The 25,734-nt window shown below is 43.3% G+C and overlaps 1 non-coding gene across 1 annotated transcript; it reads left to right on the forward strand.

The window, feature by feature from the left end:
• Positions 1 to 14,604: 14,604 nt before the first annotated feature.
• trnat-ugu (transfer RNA threonine (anticodon UGU)) lies at positions 14,605 to 14,678 on the forward strand. Its single transcript has one exon. It is a non-coding gene; the product is annotated as a tRNA-Thr (tRNA).
• The last annotated feature ends 11,056 nt before the right edge of the window (positions 14,679 to 25,734 follow it).

The following is a 25,734-nucleotide window of genomic DNA, read 5'->3' on the forward strand; positions in this document are numbered from 1 at the left end:
CTGTCCCTCAGCCAATTTTGTATCTACGCTGCCACTGCCCCTTTAATCCCATCTGCTCGAATTTTGTTAACAAGTCTATTTTATGGTACTTTTTCAAACACAATTTTGAAGTCCAGACACACACCATGAACCTCACCACCCTGGTCAACTCTCTCTGAAACTTCATCAAAGAAATGAATTAATTATTTCAGACACAATCTTTTGTTAACCAATCTGTACTGGCTGTCATTTATTAGGCCATGTTCTACCAAGTGACAGTTATTTTTCGCCTGGATATTTGTCTCTAAAAGTTTCCCCACCACCGACATTAGACTAACTGCTCCGTAGTTGCTGGGTTTATCTCTCTTTTTAAACAGGCTGTAAAATTAGCAATCCTTGCAGACTTATCTTTTAATTCTGGAAAGTTTATTGTGGACAATCTCTTTGGGAATGACTTGAACCAATTAAAGCAACAGGATACTTGATTAGTAAGTCCAGAACTTTTATTGAGAGTAAAATAGTGCTTAATAATTGAAAGCAAAATTATCTTTAACAAACTTGGACAATATAACTTTACTGCTCCAGCAGGTGTGTGGACTGGTCGAGCTTGGTCTCAAAGTGTCACGGTCCTCTTTGTCAAGTCTAGATCCCACATCAGGTGGAGACCTTGGTTGATGATCTGAGCCTTTACCCCTGAGATCTTCTCGTGTTCCTGCTCACTGAAACCTTACAAAATCCCTACTTTTAACCCCTGGATTGCCATCACACCACCTTGTAAAATAATATTTGGTCCAAGCTGTTGCTAGGTACATTTAATAAGTTCTGAATGATGTCTTCCACTAACAGTCACCTGTCCTCAGAATCTCAGACATGAGTACAATGGAGTGGTTTCACACTATCTCCCAATCTGATCTGAAGCAAGTTTCCTATTCATTAAATCGAGACTCTTGAAGGTCACGATGTAACATACCGTGGGTTTTATCAGGTGTCCTAGAAAGGTCCATTGTTTGAATACGTTTCGCTGAAACTGCCCTTTCCCACACAGACACAGAAACTCACAGTAATTAGATTGAACTAACTTTAAATGAAAACCCATTCTCTCTAAAATGATTATTGATTGATTATTTATAACTCAATCAAGGTTCATTACCTTTACAAACATCTGTTTCATGATGGGTAGCTACTCATTAATTATACAGGATATAAATGTTAGTACTGAACACAAAATGGCTCCTTCGGTCATGTGTTAATAGTAAAATGGCTTCCTTGACCTTATTAGTTATTACAACAGATACATTATAAAAATGGTCAAGTTAAACTGAGATCGAACTACCTAAGCTTCCCGACATCCTCCAGTCCTCTGGCATCATTCCCATAGAAAGGAGGATTGAAAGATTGTGGCTCAAGTCCCCACTATTTCCACCCTTACTTCCCTCAGCAACCCACGATGCAGCCCATCCAGACCAGGTGACTTTTCTACTGTGAGCACTGCTAACCTTGTAATTATCTCCTCTTTATCTATTTTCATCCCGTCCAATTTCTCCACAACCTCCTCCTTTACTGTGACATTTGCACAATCTGCTTGTTTTGTGATGACAGATGAAATGTACTTAATTAGTACCTCAGTCACACCCTCTGCCTCCACAGGATTTCCTAATTGACCCACCCTTTCTTTGACTGTCCATATGTTGGTAAAAGACTTCAGCGATCCCAGTTATGTGACCTGCTGATCTTTTCTCATACATTCTCTTGCTGATCTCATTTCCTTTTTCAGCTCTCCTCTGTACTTTCTGCATTCTGCTTGTTTCTCCTGCATATGAATCCTCACATGATTTCTATATTAATGGTTTACGAACTATTTTGTTGAAGGATTGAGTTTTGTAAATTTCTCCCCAGCTCCCCTCATGGTCAGGCAGAAAGTTTAACTGCTGTGTTTTCAAACAGCAACAGCTTTATTTGAAAAGCTATTGTGACAGGATTCCGGGTTTTAATCCAGTCACAAATCTGGTTCTGATGTCTTGTGGCTCCAGCTGTCACATGACCTGTCAGAGGATGACCTCATAATTGACCAAGTCATGGAGCTGTGGGTTGATGTTTAAATTGTTTCAAAATAATTTTCAAGAAGAACAATCAAAATGACTCGATATATAATAGGTAGATTTTGTGAATTTGTGCTCCCAGTGGAAATTCCTGCAGAGTCTGCTGGTTTTCATCTCCCCAATTCCCCACAGGAAGCTCTGTGCTCGGAGTCTGTATTCCTTACATGAACATTATACAGAATCATTTCATAGGAGACCCCAGTGTGAATTGTAGACAGGTGCGTCCGTTTTAACTTTCAAAGTAACACAGGAGCAAATTACTGCAGATACTGGAAATCTGAAATAAAAACAGAAAATGCTGGAAATACTCAGCAGGTCTGGCAGCATCTGTGGAGAGAGAAACAGAGTTAACGTTTCAGATCTGTGATCTTACATCAGAACTGGGCTGAAATTGTCGTCGGCACTGAGATTGTGGAATCAATTTCAGGGTCAAAGACATTGTACTCTGTAAGGATCGGAAGATGGTGATTATTAAGTATAGTGCAAAAATATAGATGCTTTTACATTATTTGAATCAACATTGATTTAAACTTTGTGCTCACGAATCCTATCTTTTGATCAAAATGACACTGATAACAATGGAAAAAGCAACACATGCATTTCACGACCACAGGACTTTGTAAAGCCTTTTACAGCCAATGAAGGACTTTCCAAGTGTTGTCACTGCACAGTACAATACAATACCCGACAATAAGGATATTTCACATTCGAGTCACACAAGTGCCAGGCAATGACCATCTCAAACAAGAGAGAATCTAACCATCTCCCCTTGACGTTCGACAGCATTACGTTTGCTGAATCTCCCACTATCAACATCCTGGGGGTTACCATTGACCTGAAAATGAACTGCAGTAGCCATATAAATATCATGGCTACAAGAGCAGGTCAGAGACTAGGAATCCTGCGGCGACTAACTCACCTCCTGACTCCCCAAAGCCTTTCCACTATCTACAAGGCACAAGTCAGGAGTGTGATGGAATACTCTCCACTTGCCTGGAGAGGTGCAGCTCCAACAACACTTCAGAAGCTCAACGCCATCTGGGACAAAGCAGCCCACTTGATTGGCACCTCATTCACAATATTCACTCTCTCTATCACCGGTGCACTGTGGTAGCAGTGTGCACCATCCACAAGATGCACTGCAGCAAGGCAGCAAGCCTCCATCGACAGCACCTTCCAAACCCGTGACTTCTACTACCCAGAAGGACAAGGGCAGCAGATGCATGGGAACACCACCACCTGCAAGTTCCCCTCTAAGAAATACAACATCCTGAATTGGAAACATATCACTGTTCCCTTGCTGTTGCTGGGTCAAAATCCTGGAACTCCCTTCCGAATAGCATCACATCGACTGCAGTGGTTCAAAAAGGCAGCTCACCACCACTTTCTCCAGGGAATTAGGGATGGGCAATAAATAAAAATAAAATCAATAAAAAAGACAATAATTCCCAAAAGTAGAAAATACATATGAAAATGAAAATATAATAAAGCACAGTCAGCATGGATTTCACAAAGAAAGTCTTGATTAATCTTATCTTTGAAGAATCAACAGCAAGACTAATACAGCAGATGTAGAAGAGTTTAAGTTAATAAAGCCTCATCCTTTTTTGTGTTTAAACCAACAAATTGTGGGTGAACAAACAAGCACACTAACTGACAGAGCTGGGTGATGTTCTTTCTAAATTACCCTAAAGCAGGGTGTTAATGAGTTAAATCTGCAAGTTGCTGCAACCAGAATAGCCATTGTCCACTATCAGTTTTACTGTTGCAAACATAGGGTGGAACATTCATTGTGAATCTATCGAAACAGTCTGGTCCTGCACACTGCAGACACATCCACGTCATCACCAACCAACTCCCCCATAATTGATGCAGTTATTTGACTTTTCCCATTAGCTCCATGGAATTAATTTTAAAAGATTTTAATTCTAAGAAGTTTTGTTAATATTCAGCCCTTGAGAAGAAACCATTCCCTGGCCACAGTGGAGAAAGCATTGAATATAAAACAGTAGACGACCAGGTAACACAGTGAAAGCTTATCAGCTAATCTATAATTGCTTAGTATTCTTACTTTTGCTCTTGCTATTCGGTTTTTCATCCTTTTCAGTTCCTGACTCCGGATATTATTGTGATTAAATGTGAAAAGATGCACTGTGTCTCAGCCCCGGTATATTGGCTCTTTCTCTGTACAGTGCTGTATACACTCAGATACTGACACTGTCTCTCCCTCCCTCAACTTTCCAGCCCTGACGGTGCAGAAAGCGCTGCTCAAAGTTACACATTCTGACTGTTTGCAGTTGATTAGTGAGAGATTATTCACGTATCCTCCTGCAGCGCTGCCTCGGTTAATAACAGCAGATCGAAGTCACATTTCAGATACAGAAACAGATGCATCAATTATTTACTCTTTCCCAGAGTGAGTGAGGCCGGGACAAGCAGCAACATTCCGGCCCCACACTCTGCAATTACACAGCACCAGCAGAAAGCAGTGGATACAGATTCAATCAGTGGGTTAATGTCCATTACAGGCATGCAAGATTCCACGGCCCAGGACAAACATCCCCATGCACCGAGAACAAGCTCAGGAAAACCCGGGGGAGTTAATATCCCAGTCACTGAGCATTCCAGTAACATTGAACAAGTTACTGAACTGAATGAACTTTCAAAGTACAGAAGTGATGATGAGGTCAAAAAGGTCTGAACAGTTGAGGTGACTGAGCGGTTTCAGCTTCTCTGTTCAGGTTGCAGCTTTCACTGGAGGCATGTGTTTAAATCCCACTTCTGACAACTTGATTTTCAGTTACTTTACAGAGCTTCCTTGAAGGTTTGAGGTGGAGTAAATACTGAGGAACTGTTTCTAACTGCTGAACGGTCCATAACGAAAGTTACAGATTTAAGGTGACTCACAAAACCAGAAGGAACTTAAGGAAATATTCCTTTCTGCAACGTATGGTTAGGATTTCAGTTATGTGGATAGATTGGAGAAGCTGGGGTTGTTCTCCTCAGAGAGGAGATTTGATAGAGGTGTTCACAATCATTAGGGGTCGTGACAGACCAGATAGAGAGAAACTGTTGGTAGAAGGATTGAGACTCAGGTAAAAGCTGTGGCTCAGTTGGTCACACGCACCTCTAAATCACAAGCTTCTGGGTTCAGATTTCACAGCTGACACTCCAGTGCAGCACTGAGGGTGTTGAAGGTGCTGCCTTTCAGGTGTGATGTTTAACCAAGACCTGGTCTGCATGTTTGGGTGAATGTAAAAGATCCCATGCTGCAATTTCAAACAAGTGAAGAGCAAAAGTTGCAGGTTCCGGGATTTAGATGTTTCAGTAAGAAGAGAGAAGATGGTAAAAGAGGGGGGGGGGGGTGCGGCATTGTTAATCATGGAGAGTATTACAGCGACAGAAAGGACGTTTGAGGACTCGTCTACTGAGGTAGTATGGGCCTAGGTTAGAAACAGGAGAGGTGAGGTCACCCTGTTGGCAGTCTTTTATAGACCTCCAAATAGTTCCAGAGATGTAGAGGAAAGGATAGCGAAGATGATTCTCGACATGGGCGAGAGCAACAGGGTAGTTGTTATGGGGGCTTTAACTTTCCAAATATCGACTGGAAATACTATAGTTCGAGTACTTTCGATGGGTCAGTTTTTGTCCAGTGTGTGCAGGAGGGTTTTCAGACACAGTATGTAGACAGGCCAAGCAGGGGCAATGCCACATTGGATTTGGTACTGGGTAATGAACCCGGCTAGGTGTTAGATTTAGATGTAGGTGAGCACTTTGGTGATAGTGATCACAATTCGGTTAGGTTTACCTTATCGATGGGCAGGGACAGGTATATACCGCAGGGTAAAAATTACAGCTGGGGGAAAGGAAATTATGATGCGATTAGGCAAGATTTAGGATGCGTAGGATGGGGAAGGAAACTGCAGGGGATGGGAATAATCGAAATGTGGAGCTTATTCAAGGAGCAGCTACTGCGTGTCCTTGATAAGTATGTACCTGTCAGGCAGGGAGGAAGTTGTCGAGCAAGGGAGCCGTGGTTTACGAAAGAAGCTGAAGCGCTTGTCAAGAGAAAGAAGAAGGCTGATGTTAGGATGAGACATGAAGGCTCAGTTAGGGCGCTTGAGAGTTACAAGCTAGCCAGGATGGATCTAAAGGGAGAGTTAAGAAGAGCAAGGAGAGGACACGAGAAGTCATTGGCGGATAGGATCAGGAAAAACCCTAAGGCTTTCTATAGGTATTTCAGGAATAAAAGAATGACGAGAGTTAGATTAGGGCCAATGGGAAGTTGTGTGTGGAATCAGAGGAGGTCGGTGAAGTGGTAAATGAATATTTTACGTCAGTATTTACAGTAGAGAAAGAAAATGTTGTCGAGGAGAATACTGAGATTCAAGCTACTAGGCGAGATGTGATTGAGGTTCACAAGGAGGAGGTGTTAGCAATTTTGGAAAGTGTGAAAATAGATAAGTCCCCTGGGCCAGATGGGATTTATCCTAGGATTCTCTGGGAAGCCAGGAAGGAGATTGCAGAGCCTTTGTCCTTGATCTTTATGTCGTCATTGTCGACAGGAATAGTGCCGGATGACTGGAGGATAGCAAATGTTGTCCCCTTGTTCAAGAAGGGGAGTAGAGACAGCCCTGGTAATTATAGACCTGTGAGCCTTGCTTCGGTTGTGGGTAAAATGTTGGAAAAGGTTATAAGAGATAGGATTTATAATCATCTTGAAAAGAATAAGTTCATTATCGATAGTCAGCACGGTTTTCTGACGGGTAGGTCGTGCCTCACAAACCTTATTGAGTTTTTCGAGAAGGTGACCAAAGAAGTGGATGAGGGTAAAGCAGTGGATGTGGTGTATATGGATTTCAGTAAGGCGTTTGATAAGGTTCCCCATAGTAGGCTATTGCAGAAAATACGGAAGTATGGAGTTGAAGGTGATTTAGAGCTTTGGATCAGAAATTGGCTAGCTGAAAGAAGACAGAGGGTGGTGGTTGAAGGCAAATGTTCATCCTGGAGTTTAGTTACGAGTGGTGTACCGCAATGATCTGTTTTGGGGCCACTGCTGATTGTCATTTTTATAAATGACCTGGAAGAGGGTGTAGAAGGGTGGGTTAGTAAATTTGCGGATGACACTAAGGTCGGTGGAGTTGTGGATAGTGCCGAGGATGTTGTAGGGTACAGAGGGACATAGATAGTCTGCAGAGCTGGGCTGAGAGATGGCAAATGGAGTTTAATGCGGAAAAGTGTGAGGAAGTTCACTTTGGAAGGAGTAACAGGAATGCAGAGTACTGGGCTAATGGGAAGATTCTTGGTAGTGTAGATGAACAGAGAGATCTTGGTGTCCAGGTGCATAAATCCCTGAAGGTTGCTACCCAGGTTAATAGGGCTGTTAAGAAGGCATATGGTGTGTTAGCTGTTATTAGTAGGGGGATCGAGTTTCGGAGCCACGAGGTCATGCTGCAGCTGTACAAAACTCTGGTGAGACCGCACCTGGAGTATTGCGTGCAGTTCTGGTCACCGCATTATAGGAAGGATGTGGAAGCTATGAAAGGGTGCAGAGGAGATTTCCTAGGATGTTGCCTGGTATGGAGGGAAGGTCTTACGAGGAAAGGCTGAGGGACTTGAGGTTGTTTTCGTTGGAGAGAAGGAGGAGGAGAGGTGACTTAATGGAGACATAAAAGATAATCAGAGGGTTAGATAGGGTGGATAGTGAGAGTCTTTTTCCTCGGATGGTGATGGCAAACACGCGGGGACATAGCTTTAAGTTGAGTGGTGATAGATATAGGACAGATGTCAGAGGTAGTTTCTTTACTCAGAGAGTAGTAGGGGCGTGGAAAGCCCTGCCTGCAACAGTAGTAGACACGCCAGCTTTAAGGGCATTTAAGTGGTCATTGGATGGACATATGGATGAAAATGGAATAGTGTAGGTCAGATGGTTTCACAGGTCGGCGCAACATCGAGGGCCGAAGGGCCTGTACTGTGCTGTACTGTTCTAATTCTAATTCTAATTCTAATTATCCCTGGTGTTATGATCAATATTTGCCCCTCAATCAGATCAGTTGGTCATTATCATATTGCTGTTTTTGGGTATTAGCTGCTGCATTTCTGACATTACCACAGTGATTACACTTCAAAAGTATTTCATTGTTTACAAAGTGCTTTGATATGTCCAGTGGTCTTGAAAGGTGCTATATAAATGCAAGTCTTTTCTTTCTTTTTCACAACACATTGCTGTGTGAAAAATGGTTCTTCATGTCACCTCTGGTTCTTCTGCCAATCACCTGATATCTGTGTCCTCTGCTTACTGACCCTTTTACCACTGGAAACAGTTTCGCCTTATTTAAAATGATTTTGAACAAATGCGTCAAATCTCTTCTGACCTTTCTCTGCTGCAAGGAGAACAACCCCAGCTTCTCCAATCTCTCCACATAACTGAAATCCCTCACCCTGCTGCTATTTGGGTAAATCTCTTTTTTATTCTTTCATGGGATGTGGGCATTGCTGGCAAAGCCAGCATTTATTGCCCATCCCTAATTGCCATTGGGAAGGTGGTGGTGAGCCGCCTTTTTGAGCCATTGCAATACGTGCTGTTAGGAAGGGAGTTCCAGGATGTTGATCCAGTGACAGTGAAGGAATCATGATATAGTTCCAAGACAGGATGGTGTGTAGTTTGGAGGGGAACTTGCAGATGGCAGTGTTGCCATTCATCCAATGTCCTTCTAGGTGGTCGAGGTCGTGGTGGATGGAGTGCTGATCAAGTGAGCTGCTTTGTCCTGGATGGTGTTGAGCTTCTTTGGTGTTGTTGGAGCTGCACTCATCCAGGCAAGTGAGGAACCTTTCATCACACTCCTGACTTGTGTCTTGGAGATGGTGGACAGGAGGTGAGTGATTCACAGTAGAATTCCCAGCCTCTGACCTGCTCTTCAAGCTATGGTATTTATATGGCTGTTCCAATTCAGTTTCTGTTCATTGGCAAACCCCAGGATGTTGATAGTGAGGGATTCAGCAATGACAATGCCATTGAATGTCAAGGGGAGATAGTTAGATTCTCTCTTGTTGGAGATGATAATTTTGGGAATTGATAGGAAGCTGCTTCATGGTTGGTGGAACAAACGCCCGCCATTGGGGTGGAGCCATCAGCTGCATCCGTCCAATAACAGACAGAGTGGAAGTACTGTATCAGGCCTTGTTAGCTCAGTTGGTGGAGCATGAGACTTTTAATCCCAGGGTCTTCGATTTGAGACCCATGTTGTGTGGTTGTTCTTCCCTTTTTCAGACTTCGTCAGCAGAGAGTTCAAGGAGTGTGTCTGGTCCATTTCCCACACATCTGCCCTCCCCTCTTCCCATCCCTCCCTGAAACGCCACAGGTTTCCCCTTGTCCTTACTTTCCACCCCACCTGCCTCCACATCCAAAGGATTATCCTCCGCCATTTTCACCACCTCCAGCGTGATGCCACCACCAAATGCATCTTCCCCTCCCCTGTCAGCATTCTGAAAGGATCGTTCCCTCCGCAACACTCTGGTCCACTCCTCCATTATCCCCAATACCTCGTCCCCTTCCCACGGCACCTTCCCATTCAATCGCAGGAAGTGTAATAGCTTCCCTTTTACCTCCTCTGTCCTCACTATCCAAGGCCCCAAACACCCCTTTCAGGTGAAGCAGCGATTTACTTGTACTTCTTTCAATTTAGTGTACTGTATTTTCTGTTCACAATGCGGTCTTCTCTAAATTGGGGAGACCAAACGCAGATTAGCTGACCGCTTTGTAGAACACCTCCACTCAGTCCGAAAGCATGACCCTGAGCTTCTGGTTGCTTGCCATTTCAACACTTCCCCCTGCTCTCATGTCAACATTTCTATCTTTGGCCTGCTCCAGTGTTCCAGTGAACATCAACGCAAGCTCGAGGAACAGCACCTGATCTTTCGAGTCGTCACTCTACAGCCTTGTGGAACGAACCTTGAGTTCAATAACTTCAGAACATGACTGGTGTCAGGAAAACCCCCCCACGCCACCTGCCAAGACTGAGGCACACATGATTTTTGCCACATGAACATTAAAACTTAAAATTGCAAGCGCCTGACTGGAAAGAAATTTGCATAGTAACAAACAGTATTGAAACAAAGGGACGCAGTCTTTTGCTTCCCCAATACACAGCAGAAGTGGTCAGACCAGTTTTAGTCACATGACTAGTTGGCTGTTGGTTTTTTGAACTTGCCACAGATTTGAACTCAGAACACCATGTGCTCCCGGATGGGGCAGACCCTCTCCAGTCCTGCCTGCCTCCATCTCTTTCCCACAGAACTGAACCTTGTGAAAACATGTGAATCTCAAAGAGAGAAAAGTCTCCAACATGTACAAGGTTTAAGTGGAATACTGGGCCCTACGAAACGCAAGAATTAACTACAAAAGTGCTATACCGTGAGCTCGAAGCACAGTAACAAGATATTGCCTCAAACTGTTCCACTTTATCTTTTATTTTTTCTGTCCCCGCTGCATCTGTATATCCCGTGTGCATGCTAGCATGGGTACATCGTATATCTGTAGGCATGAACCGTATTAAAGTTTAAGCAAGTTTAATAAGTTTCCCTTTTCTTCTTGAAACCAAAGAAAGCCTGTTTGTGTTCATTTCTTTGCATTATAATTGGAAAGCTGTGAACAAGGATTCACAAAAGGGGGAGCACAAAACACAATGTGTTTAAAACCATGTGCCTGTTTTTCATGTAGTCAGAGCTGCTCATTATTCTGCTATGAACACTCTCTCTGGACAAATGCTTTGTCTTTGACCACAAGCATTAACGGACTCTTTGCCTTTGTCCCAGGACAACTTTGTTATTTAATCTTTCCTGCCCTCTGTCCTATCAAACACCTTCCCCTTTGTTCTCTCCCACAGGCCCCTCTCCTTCACTGGTTTAAAACCCAATTCTTTTCTAACCTTTGGCAGTTCTGATGAAAGGTCACAGACTTGAAACATTAACTCTATTTCTCTCTCAACAGATGTTGGCAGAACTGCTGAGTATTTCCAGCACCTTTGTTTTTATTTCAGATTTCCAGCATATGCAGTATTTTGCTTTTACTATATCAGAAAGTCTCTCCATCATTCAGGACTCTTACGTCTCTCCAGCGTCTCGCTGCTAAAGATTGAACTTTATATCATTTCACTCTCAGCTCTGGGTCAGTGTGGATCAGTGGGGTTTCTGGCTGTCTCCTGCTTCACATTCCATCAGTGCTGAGAAAACAATGGGAAATATTACTCATGTTGTGTTCTGTAAATTTTGACAAACACTTGAATGTAAATATTGTCTTCCAAAGCAATGAGCGAAGGCTGGTTTTAATGTGTTCCTGAAATAGATCAGCTGGATTTGCATTGCACTAAAAATCGCAGTTCTTGGTTCAATCCCAGGTTTTGGCACTTTCAACCTCTCCTGTGTCTTTTTCGTTGGCTCCAATTGTCAAGCTGCATGACTTACTCTGAAATTAGCACCAGAGAATCAAGGCACCAGCGAGCATGAGGAGCTGAAATTAGCACAGATCGAAACCACTTAATATTTCTGACTGAAGATGGTTGCAGATGCTTCAGTTTTGCCTTTTGAACTGACGTGCTCGGCTCCACCATCATTGAGGATGTGGGTGTTTTTGGAGCCTCATCATCTGGTTAGTTATTAAATTATCCACCACCATTCACGACTGGATGTGGCAGGACTGTGGAGCTGTGATCTGATCCTGAGGGAGATATCCATGCCTGGAGTGGTGGCATCTATGGAAAGTCATCCTGATGTCCGAGCCTGGAGTGGCGGGATCTGTGGAGAGTGATCCTGACGAGTGTGTGCAAACCTGGAATGGAAGCTTTCTGTGGAGATAGAGGAGTAGGCCATTCAGACCCAGTATTTTATAAAGGTTTATCATAACTTATTTGCTTTTACTATATGTCTCTATTAATAAAGCCAAGTGTCCTGTTTGCTATTAGAAGCCTTTTCAAACATTCTAAGATTGGTGTACATTGTATCTCTGTTCTGGCACCCACTTTAGAATTGTAACATTTCATTTATATGGCCTCTCCTTATTCTTCCTCCCAAATTGTATCTCTTCACAATTCTCTGTGTACATTTTAACTGCCATGTGAAAGCCCATTTTACCAGTTTTTTTAAGCTCCCCTGAAATGTGTTACAATCACTGGCACAGGATGAAATTCTCGAGCATTCTTTGATGCAATCTCCATGGAAAGAGCAATCTTACATGCGAGCTCGAATGTGAGATTTTGTGTGTTTAGTATCTTTTCTCATCCACCAATATAAGCACAAATCTGTCTCATAATGCACGGTCTAAGAATATGAACAATGTACTCACCAACTGTTTCACTACTTTTCTGATTTCTGCTTCCAAATTTCTCGCTTGCCGTGATCTCTAGTGGCTTCGGGTTGAAATGTTCCTCCAACTTGGTGATGATTGTTTTGAATGGCACATCTTATGCCTTGATGGGGGCAGGAAGCTTTGTTAGCTGGTCATACACTTCCAGGCTAATTTCCATTGGCAAAATTGCTTTCTTGCACTCAAGAATTGCCTTATTCTGAGTCTTGACCTCTGCACTTTCACCTTTAAATTCCAAAATGTTATTAGCTCTGAAAAACATGTCCATTCTTTCAATATATGAACTGAATGGTTCTCAAGCCCTCTCATAAGTTCCTCACCTTCCGATGTATCCCAAATGTGTGCAGCCATATTGTCCTAAATAAGCAATTTGAATCAGATGCACAGGAAGACCCTGCAGTATCTCATTCAACTGAAGAGACATTCTGTGGCCCAGGCTTCACACAATCCACCTAAAATCTCCACCATCCGAGCAGGTAGGTCACCAGGAGCTGCCTGATCCTGTTCACTTCAGTCCCTGCTGCTGTTTGCTGCCTATATTTACAGACTTTTATCTCATCCTCATCACCATTTTCTCTAATATATTCAGGGGGCATCAGCAGAGAAAATATGCACCAAGCGTGGCAAGTGCAAGGAATTGTTTATTTGTGTTATTATGTCATGCACATAATATACAAATACATTACATGTGTGAATCATTTCTTGAGCACTTTTATACCAGATGTGTCTGAATAAATGGAACCCCGTCACAATAAACACTGTCACCTTTCAATGTTTAACGGAGAGGTTTGACGGCCTGATGTGTGTGATTCCCACATTAATGTGTTTCTACAAAGTTCAGAGAAAGATGGAGATATGAATAATTTGCATGGAAATCTTTAAGCATATCTCCATGTTTCTCACTGACAAAGTTCTGCAAACACATGGATTCAGAAAGAACCTGAGTGCAAAATCAACAAAAATAAACACAGCCAGAGAGACTTGCAATAACCTGTAGCTTAGGGAAAGTACATGATGTAATGGAAGTGATTTAAAAAAAATTTTTTGTGAAATTTTTTTTGAGGAATTCATCGTCAAACTTAATAAATGTCAGACCAGTTCTTTTTCAAGAGGGTACTGAAAGTACTAATTTGGCAACTATGTTTACTGGTTGTCACATGACTCAAGTTAAATGCAGAACAGAAACCCTGGTAACAGGGGGAAATGTGGACGGAGAAGTCAGTTGCGCCTCTTGATTGGACAAACCCGCCAGCAGCAGCACACACCGAAGAGGGCAGAAAAATCACAAGCTTTTATTTGTAGCAGTCATTGTGTTTTACCTTCTGGAGTGAGCAGCTGATAAAGTTTGCCTGAAGAAGTGTCAAGGAAGGAGAGAAGATCACAACCCACGTTGTTTTGCAGCAAATCTTTAAAAGACCCTGAGAACTTCACTGTGTCAATTCATCTCTTCTCCTGTCTTTGAAGAAAGCCTGCTAAAATTAATTCTCAACACTGCCTCTAAAAAACTGTTCTAAAAGACCCTAGTGACCTGTCTACGCATACTCAGAAGTTAGACTGGATGCCAGTTTTGGAACAACATATCTCATCTGCTGTTTTCTTCAGGAATGAACAAGTAATCAGCCCAAGTGTTGTTTTTGTCTTTAACAGAACTCAGAAATGTAAAAAATAATTCTTTTTTTTTCAGTTAATCGGTGTATGTGTGTGTGCGTGTGTGGGGCTGTGGGAAGAAAGGGGCTTTAAATGTTGGTTAAGGTAAAAAGGGAACTTTTAAAATTTCTACCTGTGTATTTATGCTTTATTTCATGACTAGTTAAAACTTGTTCTGCAATAAACTCATAATTTTGCTGTTCATTAAAGAAACCTGGTCTTCTATTCTGGGAAGAATAGAGTATATGATTGACTGTTTCAGGAAGTGGGAAAAGTTAAAATATATGTTGTGACCTGTGGAGAAGTGGGATGAGAATATATAGAAGGGAATGAAGAAGGGTCATTGACCTGAAACGTTAACTCTGCTTCTCGCTCCACAGATGCTGCCAGACCTCATGAGTATTTCCAGCGTTTCTTGTTTTTAATTGAGATTTCCAGCATCTGCTGTATTTTCCTTTGATATTGATATTATATGAGAATAAATAGTGCACTCCTCTGATTTTAGCTGCAACAACATCTGACTCTGTAGCTTAGTTGGTTAAAGCACCTGTCTTGTAAACAGGCGATCCTTGGTTCAATTCCCAGCAGAGTCTTTTTTTCTCATTTGTGATGTGTAAGTTACCTTGTCAATCACTTCCATCTGTGTTTTCTGAACTTTAAGTGAGAATTCAAATTACGTGATGAATTTTCGTCACAAGAGAAAACAGCCTTTGTGAAGGATGTGAGTTTGGAATCGCTGTTCCTCCTTGGACAGAAATTTTGTGCTGATATTTCAAAGGCAACTTCGATTAGATTAGAGATACAGCACTGAAACAGGCCCTTCGGCCCACCGAGTCTGTGCCGAACATCAACCACCCATTTATACTAATCCTACACTAATCCCATATTCCTACCAAACATCCCCACCTGTTCCTATATTTCCCTACCACCTACCTATACTCGTGACAATTTATAATGGCCAATTTACCTATCAACCTGCAAGTCTTTGGGCTTGTGGGAGGAAACCGGAGCACCCGGAGGAAACCCACGCAGACACAGGGAGAACTTGCAAACTCCACATAGACAGTACCCGGAATCGAACCCGGGTCCCTGGAGCTGTGAGGCTGCGGTGCTAACCACTGCGCCATTGAGCCATCCTTGATGCAACTTCTTTGATACAAATTTGTTCACAGTTGCTTTTAACCTGGAAAACAGCTCGACATTAATGTCACTGAAGGAAAGTGTGACTGCGTTGTATGTTTCAGAGTGTTTGTGTTGTTATGTGTTGCTTGTGACTGAGACTGGGACATGACGCAAGTGGGAGGGTTTATCTGAGGTTTGGAATATTTGTCAGTCAGGAACAAGAAAAATCAAAGGAACCAAATAAGAAAACCTATGTCTCATGTGGTTACCGAGAAACAGTGAGAATATATTAAAGTTTGTTCTATTCAATACAGCAGTGCGAACATTGACCTTTCCTGCCTTTTATAAACAGTATTTGAAGTGTCTCGGTAACAATGTTCAGTGTTGATGAGAGTGGGGTCTGGGTGAGCAGCTGCTGAGTGTGACAGGGTCAGGACTGGATGCAGGAAGTTCTCTGACAGTCTCTCTCTCTCTCTCTCTCTGATGGGTTTGAGTTGATTTTCAACTGTCAGCTGTTGGTGTTTCGATACATCAAGTTCCCTCCACCCATTTTTTTGGACAGACAGTGTCGTATAAGGATGTAAAGTGTTAATGCTGAAGACATTGGGATCAATCACTCCCACTGTCAAAGTGATGATGTAACAGTCACATGAGATGAGGTTTGGGAGGAGAGAGCAGCACCAAGGATGCTAGCTCAGGAGGTTTGATGAGTGTGTATATAGTATTATGTAAATTAGAAAAGAGTTCTTAGTTCTTTCAGCAGGAAATGTGTCCCGAAAATATCGAGAAACTCACAATTTTATTATTCAGGAGTCGGAACACAAATATTAATTCCAAGTGACCGTTCTGGGTTCATTTAACAAAAAATGGTAGAGAATAATATTGCTCACTGATTGAAATCCCCCAGTGAGGAGACAGTTAAACATGTGATCTGTTGGGGCATCCTTCGATCCAAGGTTTCTGCAGCATTTAATCTCCCTTTTTGGTGAAATTCTCTGTTATATGCAACTTTTTTTTTTATCCAGCTTCGAGGGGCAAGTGAAAAAACTGAAAAAAGTGAGCAGTTCCATCCTTTCTTTTCTTCCTTCTTCCCTTCTTTCCATCAGTTTCGCTTTTCTGTCTCAGATCAATATCGTGATGAGAATCCCAATTTAATCTTTCGTTTCTGGTGTTTTATCCATTCCAATCAGAATTCAACATTCCAATCAAATCTATTTGTTATTCCACAGTGTCTCTCCATGTGTTTTATTCTGTTGTATTCTTTCACAGTCTGTTTGATGATCAATGTTACATCTCACTCTCTGTTCTGGTGAAGATCAGAAGCAGTGATATCTGTTTGCACCATCCACCAAGTCGGCCTGAAGATGTGCCTCGCCGATCATGTGGAGTTAGGAACATAGGAACATAGGAGCAGGAGTCGGCCATTCAGCCCATCGAGCCTGCCCCACCATTCAATATGATCATGGCTGATCATCCACTTCAATGCCCTTTTCCCCACACTTTCCTCATATTCCCTTATGTCATTTGTATTTAGAAATCTGTCAATATCTGCTTTAAACATACTCAACGACTGAGCTTCCACAGCCATCTGGGGTACAGAATTCCAAAGATTCACAACCCTCCGAGTAAAGACATTTCTACTCATCTCTGTCCCAAGGAGCTTCCCCCTTATTTTGAAATTGAGCCCCTGGTTCTCGACTCCCCATCCAGATGAAACATCTTAGCTGCATCTACCCTGACTGTCCTTTAAATATTTCGTAGGTTTCAATGAGATCACCTCTCATTCTTCGAAACTCTAGAGAATACAGCCCCAGTTTCCCCAATCTCTCTTCATAGAACAGTCCCACCATCCCAGGAACAAGTCTGATGAACCTTCGTTGAACTCCCTCCATGGCAATAATGTCCTTCCTAAGGTAAGGAGACCAAAACTGCACACAGTACTCCAAGTGCGGTCGAACCAAGGTTCAATACAATTGAAGCAAGAATTCACTACTCCTGTACTCAGACCCTCTTGTGATAAAGGCTAACATACTATTAGCCTTCCTAATTGCTTGCTGCACCTGCATGTTAGCTGTCAGTGACTTATTGACATGGACACCCAGGTCACCCTTATATTCTATACCTCAGCTAATAAAGGAAAGGATTCCATATACCTGCTGAACCACCTTATTGACCAGTCTTGCTACCTTCAGGGATCTGTGGACATTCACTCCAACGTCCCTCACTTCCTCTGTACCGTTCAGTGTTCTCCCATTAATTGTGTATTCCTTTGCCTTTTTTGACCTCCCAAATGCATCACCTCACCCTTGTCCAATTTGAATTCCATCTGCCACTTCTCTGCCCACCTGACCAGTCTATTGATATCTTCCTGCAGTAAACAGCTATCCTCCTCCCTATCAACAACACGGACAATTTTTGTGTCATCTGCAAACATCTTGATTGTGCCCTCTACATTTATGTCCATATCATTAATATATACCAAAAAAAGCAGGGGACCTAGTTCTGAGCCCTGTGGAACATCACTGGAAACAGTCCTCCAGTTGCAAAAACACCTGTAACCAATTCCTTTTTGTTTCCTGCCACTGAACCAATTTTGTGTCCAGCTTGCTACATTCCCCTGGATCCCATGTGCTTTTATTTTTTTTAACCAGTTTGCCATGTGGGACCTTGTCAAAAATCTTGCTAAAATCCATGTAGATCAGATCAACTGCACTATCCTCATCAATCCTCCTTGTTACTTCTTCACAAACATTCAATCAAGATAGTCAGACAGGAGCTTCCCTTAACAAATCCATGCTGACGATACTTGATTAATCTGTGCCTTTCTAAGTGACAGTTTATCCTGTCTCTCAGAATTAATTCCAATAATTCGCCCACTATTGCTGTTAGGCTGACTGGCCTTTAATTATTTGGTCGATCACTCGCTTCCTTTTTCAACAATGGTGCAATGTTAGCAATAAAAATAAAAAGTGCTGGACACACACAGCAGGTCTGGCAGCATCTGTGGAGAGAGAAACAAAGTTAACATTTCAGGTCAGTGACCTTTCATCAGAACAGAAACGTTAACTTTGCTTCTCTCTCCACAGTTGCTGCCAGATCTGCTGTGTATTTCCAATGCAACTAGTTTTTATTTCAGATTTGCAGCATCTGCAGAATTTTGCTTTTATTGCACTGTTACGAGACCTCCAATCCTCTGACATAACAGCCGTATCCAGTGAGGGATTGGAAACTGATGGTCAGACCATCCACTATTTCCTCCCTGACTTCTTTTTACAGCCTGGGGTACATTTCATCCCGCCCTGATGATTTATCCACTTTCAAGGATGCTAATCCCATTTATACTTCTTCTCTCCCTCAGTTTATCATGTCCAATACTTCACACTCCTCCTTAATTACAATATCTGCATCACCCCCTCATTTGTGAAGACAGTAAAATATTCATTAATGAACATACCAACATCTTCCACCCTGACACATAGGTTACATTTTTAGGTCTTTGATGGGCCCTACTCTTTCCTCAGTTGCCTCTGACTGCAATGTATTGATGAAACATCTTTGGATTTGTTTTGATTTTGCTTGTCAATTTTCTTTCATGATCTCTGTTTGTTCTTCATCGATACTCCCAAATACCTCTAGTCATGTCAAAACACAACTTATCAGAAGGGGAATTTGAACCCACCCCTGCAGAGAGAATTGTGATCTGAATGAACCGTCTCAGACTGCTCGACCATCCTGACTACCCCATGTGTATGTTTAATGCTGACGAAATTATCCATTCATTGTGAAAGTATTTGTGAGATTGTGGAAATGTCTGGAAGAGGAAAGACCAGCGGGAAAGCTCGGTCCAAGGCCAAGTCTCGCTCCTCCCGGGCTGGACTGCAGTTCCCGGTAGGCCGTGTTCACAGGCTCCTGAGAAAGTGTAACGATGTTGCGTGTGTGGGTGCCAGAGCCCAGGTCTATCTGACTGCTGTGCTCGAGTATCTGACAGCTGAAATCCTCGAGCTGGGCGGTAACGCGGCCCGGGACAACAGTATAAATGGGTGGTTTTTGGTCGGCACAGTCTCGGTGGGCCGAAGGTCCTTTTTCAGTGCTGTATCTCTCTGTGACTCTAGAGATGTGGATGCTCAATCATTGGGTATATCCAAGAGAGAGATCGATAGGTTTTTGGATACTAAGGGAATCAAGGGATCTGTGCTAGTGTGGTCAGATGGAGTTGATGTAGGAGATCAGCTGTGATCTTATTGAATGGCAGAGCTATTTCGATGGGCCGAATGGCCGACTCCTATTTTTTATGTAAAGTTCCATTCCTCTCAGGGAATATTTTATTTTCAAAGAGAGAAATACTGCACACACTGGAAATCTGAATAATAACAGATTCTGGAAACACTCAGCAGTTCCAGCAGTATCTGTGGAGAGAGGAAGGGAGGAGCAATGTTTCAGGTCTATAGAAGGGTCACAGAACTGGACCACGAACCTGAGCTTCTCTTCTCCACAGTTGTTTCCGGACTGGCTGAGTGTTTTCAGTATTTTAGGCTTTTTCTTTCTGTATTTCATCCTTTTCCCATTTGACTATTTGCTGTGAAACTTTCAGCGTTGTGCTCAATTCTTTGTGTCGTTGTGTTTTCTTTATTTGAAGTAATGTAAATAGTATCCTGAAATGAATTTGCCAAATGATTGGGCAAATTGTTACAACCAGTTTTTGAGCAAGTTCTCCACATGCACAGTGAAGGATTCCTTCACATTTGTGAAGACCAGACAGGACTTGCATATCGATAGCAATGCCGTGTCCATGTGTCATTTGACATTGCTAGCCTATTCACCAATGTACCACTTCAGGAAGCCATAGATATTTGCACTGCAGTGCTATATCATGGCGATCTAGACCCGTCACTATTGTGTGAATCCATATTCATTGAACTTATGAACTCGGCAACTTGCACAGTTGAGTTCAGTTTTATTGACACCATGTATCGTTGGTGTTGCCGTGGGATCCCCTCTGGGCCCAGCTCTCACAAATTTCTTTGTTGGATTCCATGACAAACCTGTTTTTAAGGGAATGACACCTAACCTCCGACCTCTTGCATATTTCCAATATGTAGATGATACGTTTGCTATATTTGAATCCGCAGCTGCATGAAATAACTTCCTTGCACGTCTTCATGGGCTTCATCCTACACTCAAATTCACCTTTGGAATGGAGCAGTCAAATGAGCTCCCTTTCCTTGATGTACTAGTTGAGAAATCTGCTAAGGGGTTTTCTACCACGGTCTACCACAAACCTACCTTCACTGGTCAATACACACGTTGGGATTCTTCCAGTTCCACTCGCTCTCAGATTGGTCTTATCGGCAACCTCATAAATAGGGCTGAGCCATTTGCTCACCATGCAAGCTTGATGCTGAAATAGGGCGAATCAAAGGAATCCTGCATTACAATGGCTACACTGATCAGATAATTTCTATCTGTATATCACACAAACTTATAAACGGGCTGAAGGACGTCATTTTGAGCCCTAAAAAGTGCCCAGTCTCCTCAAATTACCCTGCAAGGGTAATTTATCCCCATTATTTCAGTAACAGTTGAAGCGAGCTGTTTCCTGCTGTAACGATGCAGGAGCAACAAGTGTGGTGTTCACCACTAACAGGATGCTGCTGTCAAGCAAAAGAGATGTCCTGCCTATCACACAAATAAGTAACGTGATATATGAATTTCAATACCAGTGTGATGCTAGGTTTCTAGACCACACATCCTAAGACTGGCGGATTGTATCAAATAACATGACCCTTCCGCCGTTCGCAATGGGCCCTACCCAACCAACCCATGCTTGCAAAACCCAAAACACAGTATCCAACATGAGATGTGATTCCACAATCGGACAACATTTGCTAAATAATTCTCACTGTGCTAAGAATTACACTGACAACCAACTTAAGACTGTCAGTAGGGCTCACAGTGTGGTGCACTGGTGTGTACTGTAAGCTGCATATATTAATACACAGGGCCCTGTTCTTTGCAGACAGAAAGAACACGCACACACATTGTGCCAGTTTCAGCTAAACAAAATAAGTGACAGCCATTCACTGGCTCATTCCTCAGGGCAATGCCCTGACCAATCAGAGTCAAGCTGCCTGGTTTAAACGTCAAACAAAGCTGGGCAGTTATCTGTCAGTTACCATAAACTGGTGCATTCTGAATGGCAATGCCTCGACGAATCAGAGTTCACTTGCCAACCAATCAGCACTCTATTGTCATACAGAAGAAAGTTGTTGTTTTCCTTTAAATTGGTATTCTTGTGGATTGCCCTGCTGAGTGCAAGACGAAAACAACTGGCTACCAAAGTCTGGACGACATGTCACTATTTTCACGAAATGATTACTTTTATTTTCAATATAAAAATATAAAGCAATATGAGTGTAGCATGTACAGACAAATTCTATTACCTCACATTGCCTGATTCTTTCACACTGACAGACTATGTGAACTCCTGTCCCGATTTTGCAGTTCTCACTTCCAGTTAGCAAATGTCAGCAATCTGTGATACAGTGCAGTTTACAGACCAGACCGTCAAACATAACATGCAATAATTGTTCAGCTTATGTTGGACTGGTGGGATTTAGAAATACTAGGAATTGAGATGAGCTGTTATTGTATTTAATTGTTTGTTTCATGGGATGTGGACGTCGCCATCCAGGCCAGCATTTATTGCCCATCCCTAATTGCCCATGAGAAGGTGGTGGTGAGCTTGTAGGGTACAGAGGGACATACATAGGCTGCAGAGCTGGGCTGAGAGATGGCAAATGGAGTTTAATGCGGAGAAGTGTGAGGTGATTCACTTTGGAAGCAGTAACAGCAATGCAGAGTACTGGGCTAATGGGAAGATTCTTGGTAGTGTAGATGAGCACAGAGATCTTGGTGTCCAGGTACATAAATCCCTGAAGGTTGATACCCAGGTTAATAGGGCTGTTAAGAAGGCATATGGTGTGTTAGCTTTTATTAGTAGGGGGATCGAGTTTCGGAGCCACGAGGTCATGATGCAGCTTTACAAAACTCTGGTGAGGCCTCACCTTGGGTATTGCGTGCAGTTCTGGTCACCGCATTATAGGAAGGATGTGGAAGCTTTGGAAAGGGTGCAGAGGAGATTTACTAGGATGTTGCCTGGTATGGAAGGAAGGTCTTACGAGGAAAGGCTGAGGGACTTGGGATTGTTTTCGTTAGAGAGAAGGAGGAGGAGAGGTGACTTAATAGAGACATACAAGATAATCAGAGGAACCTTTTTCCACAGATGCTGCCAGACCTGCTGAGTGAATCCAGCATTTCTTGTTTTTGTTTCAGATTTCCATAATCCGCAGTATTTTGCTTTTAAGATAATCAGAGGGTTAGATAGGGTGGATAGTGAGAGTCCTTTTCCTCGGATGATGATGGCAAACACGAGGGGACATAGCTTTAAGTTGAGGGGTGAAAGATATAGGACAGATGTCAGAGTTAGTTTCTTTACGCAGAGAGTAGTAGGGGCGTGGAACGCCCTGCCTGCAACAGTAGTAGACTCGCCAACTTTAAGGGCATTGAAGTGGTCATTGGATAGACATATGGATGAAAATGGAATAGTGTAGGTCAGATGGTCGGCGCAACATCGAGGGCCGAAGGGCCTGTACTGCGCTGTAATGTTCTAATTCTAATTCTAATTCTAATTCTAATTCCTTCTTGAACCACTGCAGTCCATGTGGGGTAGGTATACCCACAGTGCTATTAGGAAGGGAGTTCCAGGATTTTGACCCAGCGACAGTGAAGGAATGGCGATAGAGTTCCAAGTCAGGATGATGTGTAGCTTGGAGAAGAACTTTCAGGTGGTGGTGTTCCCATGCATCTGCTGCCCTTGTCCTTCTAGGCGGTAGAGGATGCAGGTTTGGAAGGTGCTGCCTGAGTAGCCTTGGTGCATTGTTGCAGTGCATCTTGTAGATGGTACACACTGCTGCCACTGTACGTCAGTGGTGGAGGGAGTGAATGTTGTGGATGGGGTGCCAATCAAGCATGTTGCTTTGTCCTGGATGGTGTCGATCTTCTTGAGTGTTGTTGGAGCTGCACCCATCCGGGCAAGTGGAGAGTATTCCATCACACTCCTGACTTTTGCCGTGTAAATGGTGGACAGGCTTTGGGGAGTCAGGAGGTGAGTTACTCACCGCATGATTCCTACCCTCTGACCAGCTCATGTAGTCACACTATTTATAAGGCTACTCCAGTTCAGTTTCTGGTCAATGGGAACCCCCAGGAAGTTGATAATGGGGGATTCAGCGTTCGTAATGCTGTTGAATGTCAATGGGAGATGATTAGATTCTCTCTTGTTGGAGATGGTCATTGCCTGGTACTTGTGAGGCTTGAATGTTACTTGCCACTTATCAGCCCAAGCCTGGATATTGTCCAGGTCTTGCTGCATTTCTACATGGACTGCTTCAGTATCTGAGGAGTCGCGAATGGTGCTGAATTTTGCAATCATCAGTGAACATCCCCACTTCTGACCTTATGATTGAAGGATGGTCACTGATGAAGTAGTGAAGAAGGTTGAGCCGAGGATACTACCCTGAGGAACTCCAGCAGTGATGTCCTGGAGCTGAGATGATTGACCTCCAACAATCATAACCATCTTCCTTTGTGCTCGGTATGATTCCAACCAGTGGAGAGTTTTCCTCTTGATTCCCATTGACTCCAGTTTTGCTGTGGCTCCTTGATGCCATACTCAGTCAAATGCTACCTTGATGTCAAGGGCAGACACTCTCACCTCACCTCTTGAGTTCAGCTCTTTTGTCCTTGTTTGAACCAAGGCTGTAATGACGTCAGGAGCTGAATGGCCCTGGCAGAACCCAACTGCGTGTCACTGAGCAGGTTATTGCAAAGCAAGTGCTGCTTGATAGCACTGTCGATGACATCTTCCATCACTATACTGATAATTGAGAGTAGACTGATGAGGCAGCAATTGGCTGGGTTGGATTTGTCCTGCTATTTGTGTACAGGACATACCTGGGCAATTTTCCACATTGCCGAGTAGATGCCAGTGTTGCAGCTGTACTGGAACAGCTTGGCTAGGGGCGCGGCAAGTTCTGGAGCACAGGTCTTCAGTACCATAGCCGGAATCTTGTCAGGGCCCGTAGCCTTTGCTGCATCCAATGCCTTCATTCGTTTCTTGATTTCACCCGGTGTGAACTGAATTGGCTGAAGACTGGCATCTGTGATGCTGGGGATTTAAGAAGGAGGCCGAGATGGGTAATCCACTCGGCACTTCTGGTTGAAGATTGTTGCAAATTCTTCATCCTTGTCTTTTGCACTGATGTGCTGGGCTCCCCCATCATTGAGGTTGGGGATCTTTGTGGAGCCACCTCCTCCTGTTGATTGTTTAATTGCCCAACACCATTCATCATTGGATGTGGCAGGGTGTAGATCTGATCCGTTGGTTGTGGGATCACTTAGCCCTGTCTATTACATGCTGCTTCTGCTGTTTGGTAATGCAAGTAGTCCTGTGTTGTAGCTTCATCAGCCTCACGCCTCATTTCAAGGTATGCCTGGTGCTGCTCCTGGCATGCCCTCCTGCACTCTTCATTGAATTAGGGTTGATCCCCAAGCTTGTTGGTAATGTTAGAGTGGGGGAATATGCCGGGCCATGACGTGACAGATTGTGGTTGAGTACAATTCTGCCGCTGCTAATGGTCCACAGGACTTCATGGATGCCCAGCTACGCATTGCTAGATCTGTTCAAACTCTATCCCATTTAGCACAGTGGTAGTGGCACACAACACAATGCAGGGTATCCTCAATGTGAAGACGGGACTTCATCTCCACAAGGATTGTGCAGTGGTCACTCCGACCAATACTGTCATGGACAGATGCATCTGCGGCAGGCAGATTGTTGAGGATGAGGTCAAGTAAGTTTTTCCCTCTTGTTAGTTCCCTCACCACCTACTGCAGACCCAATCGAGCAGCTATGTCCTTTAGGACTCGGCCAGCATGGTCAGTAGTGGTGCTACCGAGCCACTCATGGTGATGGACATTGACATCCCCCAGCCAGACTACATTCTGCGCCCTGTTCCACCTCAGTGCTCCCTCCAAGTGGTGATCAACATAGAGGAGTACTGACTCATCAGCTGAGGGGCGGGGAGATGGGGTGGTTGGGAAGGGGTGGTAGGTGGTAATCAGCAGGAGGTTTCCTTGCCCATGTTTGACCTGATGCCATGAGTTAGCCCAAACATTAGTTACACCGTTATGCCAAATCAGTCGGTCTGTTGCCCTGTACATGTCAGTGAGAATCATTCTCAGCGCTCAGAACTCCCAGAAAAAGTAAAGTGGAAAAATGTCATTTCATAACCCAAAGGCTCTTTTCAGAACCACCCACTGTCTCTGTGAAAGGATTAGTTGCTGTCAGGAGGGAGTCAGAGATGGAGTTATTGTAACAGTGGATTGATCAGTTTCACATCTGATGAATGGTCACTGACCTGAAACGTTAACTCTGCTTCTCTCCATACATATGCTGCCAGACCTGCT

The sequence above is a fragment of the Heterodontus francisci genome, unplaced genomic scaffold, assembly GCF_036365525.1.
Source record: "Heterodontus francisci isolate sHetFra1 unplaced genomic scaffold, sHetFra1.hap1 HAP1_SCAFFOLD_456, whole genome shotgun sequence".
In the NCBI taxonomy this organism is placed as follows: Eukaryota; Metazoa; Chordata; class Chondrichthyes; order Heterodontiformes; family Heterodontidae; genus Heterodontus; species Heterodontus francisci.